Source organism: Lontra canadensis, unplaced genomic scaffold, assembly GCF_010015895.1.
Source record: "Lontra canadensis isolate GAN:19392208 unplaced genomic scaffold, GSC_riverotter_1.0 scaffold4, whole genome shotgun sequence".
NCBI lineage: Eukaryota > Metazoa > Chordata > Mammalia > Carnivora > Mustelidae > Lontra > Lontra canadensis.
This window is the reverse complement of record NW_022630998.1, coordinates 2020956-2023863: the sequence shown is the minus strand read 5'-3', so window position 1 is coordinate 2023863 and position 2908 is coordinate 2020956. Positions and strand designations below refer to the sequence as shown.

General features: G+C 50.6%; 1 pseudogene; it reads right to left on the bottom strand.

Annotated features, from left to right (window-relative positions):
* Positions 1-283: 283 nt before the first annotated feature.
* Positions 284-2194, bottom strand: LOC116863660 (annotated as a pseudogene).
* Positions 2195-2908: the final 714 nt, after the last annotated feature.

The following is a 2908-nucleotide window of genomic DNA, read 5'->3' as shown; positions in this document are numbered from 1 at the left end:
TGGGGCCTCCCTGACGGGGGGCTGGTGGAGGGCTCCCTGGCTCGGTCTCCTACACTTGGGCTCCTCTTTCAATCTCCTTTCTCCTTGCCCTGGTGACCAGCGGTGGGCACTCCTTCTGTCTCAGCTCCTCTATCCCTCAGCTGCTCCTTTTCTCCTATTGCTGACAGTTGTCCTTCCGTGTTAGCAGGGGAAGATAGGTATCTATGTATTTATTTTTTAATTGCTCAGAATAAGTTATTGACTGACTAAGTCCTTTCTAGTTTTGGAACAACCCTATTACTCCTCAGTGCTGACAGGAGGGGTCTTGTAACAGTGCCCCGTTGATGTGTGACTTCAACTCATCACAAAGGTAACTGTCATGCTGGCTCCCCTGGGAGGACTGATACAGCCCTGAGCCAGGGTGTCCTGTGAAAACAGCTGGAATGCCACCTCCTGGCTGGCCTGGCTGCCAGGAAGATTCCTCTGGCTGAGCCCAGGATGTCCAAAACTGTTCTTCTGGCATCCCCCAGGACCAGTCTCACCCTTGGGGGTTCTCCCAGTTTGCTTGTCAGAATACCCCAGTGGCAGCATGGGGTGCATAAGCACGTTGAAGTGGGTGGGGAATGCTCATGGCAGCCATGTTGCTGGGGCTGGCATCAGACATGCACATCTGGTCTTGGGTCTGCAAGTTCATGAGTTCATGGTCCAGGGCCAGCTCTGGCTTTTCTGATCATGGACTGATCCTGGAACTGTAGCCTCCTAGATTGATACATGACTGCCAGGTAGAGGGTGGTGACTAGCTACCTGGGCTTGCTGAACTGCGTGAGGCTCTCCCACAGAGGGGGAGGCGCTCCCACATTTTTAAGGGGCCCTTCCACCAACACTTTCTGTTCTTTGTAGTAGTCCAGCGGGTGGTTCCAGAGCACCTGGGAGGACAGGGCCTTTGAGTTGCCTATGAGAATGACCTCATATCATGCTTTGGTTAGGGCCATGTGAAGCTGCCTGGGGTTGTTTAAAAATCCAGTGCTCATTAGTGCACGTGCAGGAGAGTAAGATAAAGTCCTTGTCCAACCCCTGAAATGTGTCCATGTGGGTGAATTCCACCTCCTGGTAGAGTTGGCTGTGCAGGGAGCCACTGAAATGCATGAGTTCTATGAGGTCGGAGGGTTGGCCCTGCTTAAGGGCATGATAATGCCCAGCTGGTCTGGCTTGGCACCTTCCTTCAGCAGCCTTGTGATGATCTGCTCTGTGTGTCCCACTTCCTTCCTGTTCAGAGATGAGGTGCTTGAGCTGGCAATCTTTTCTGGGCTCTGGGTCATCTAGAACATCAGCTGATCAGGTTGGGGTCACTGGAAGTCCAATCCCTTCTTTCTAAGATCTGCTGCAGTGATGACTTTCTGAAGCCAGAATTCTTAGAAGCTGGATGAGAAATGCTGAGGGTAGGATACATCATGGTGGACCTGGAGGTGGATGAGATGGATGGAATGGATACCAGCATCACGAGCTGCTTGAAGAGTAACTGGGATAGCCCAAATTTGTCTTCCATTTTGCATATCACCATGGAGCCCAGCTGGCAGTGGTCATTCATGAAGATGAGCTGGTTGACTCCAAGGACTTTGGGGACCATGCACTCTAGCTTAGTGGCTGGTGTGCTCGCCTCAATTAAAATGGGCCTCAGTTGCCCACACCTCCATACCCATCTGTGTTCATGAGCAACTCCCTTTCTATGGTTAGCTTCGGCATCAGGTAAGGTTTCTTTTCTGCCAACAAGAACTCCCCAGTCTCTTCATTCATTTGATGCAGCTTCTGGAGCTCCCCATGCTCTCCATGTCCCTGATCTGGTTGTGCAGGGACAGAAATGATACTGAATCCTGATGCAGAACAGCATGATTTTCAGCCTGGTCTGGTAGATCTTCTTGCTCAGCCAATCTATGATTATATTACTTGGGGCACAGAGAAGCAGGGGAGCATTGCTTTGCCCAGCCAGGTAGTAGCTGATGGTGGCCAAGGTAACCATCTTCCTGATGCCTGGTACATCTTTTATCAGGCTCATTGGTCTTTTTTGTGCAGTCTGAAGAGTGGTTCCAGTTGGGGAGTCCTTGTGCCTTAAAGTTTTGGGCAGCTGAGATCTGATGATAATGTCCTCTGGCTGCCATCTGTTGTAGCCCCACATGGAGGTCTCCTCCAATGAGGTTGACTCCCACCTGAAATCCATCTGCAAGTTTTGATCGCCACGACATGCCCAAACTGCTCTGCAGCTCAGTGGTGAGGTCATCACCATAATTAACAGGGACCTTGATGACATGGCTTCATCTCTTGCCATAGGGGATACCAAACCACGTTTCCTTTGCAAGCAAGCATATCTTGTTCCCTTGATTAAGCCACATATCGCAACCAAATTATGACTACATTATCTTCACCAGAGGATGATATTCAGTGTTGGGCCAAGTAAAGTAGGCATTTGTCTTCTTGTTAAGGACTAGGTCCTACCTGATGGTGTTGTTATGCTGAGACTGGGGCTCTTTTTGGTTTCTCATCATCGTTGGCTGGCACCTGGACAAGGGTGCTTGTAAATGCACGTGCAGGAGAGTAAGATAAAGTCCTTGTCCCACCCCTGGAATGTGTCCATGTGGGCAAGACCAGGATGTCCAAAACTATTCTTCTGGCATCCCACATGGCCCTAACTAAAAGTATGATATGAGGTCATTCTCATAGGCAACTCAAAGGCCCTGTCCTCCCAGGTGCTCTGGGACAAGGTGGGACCCTTGTCCCACCCCTGGAATGTGTCCAGTGCTTTGTCCTGGTGCTGGTAAGCCTCCTATGCAGGAGCTTAGGGGCTCTTCTCCACTTCCTACTTCTCTAGGTCCTTCACGCTGGCGGAAGAATTTTCCTTGCGTTCGGCACACCTCGGAGTTGTTGACTGATCTGT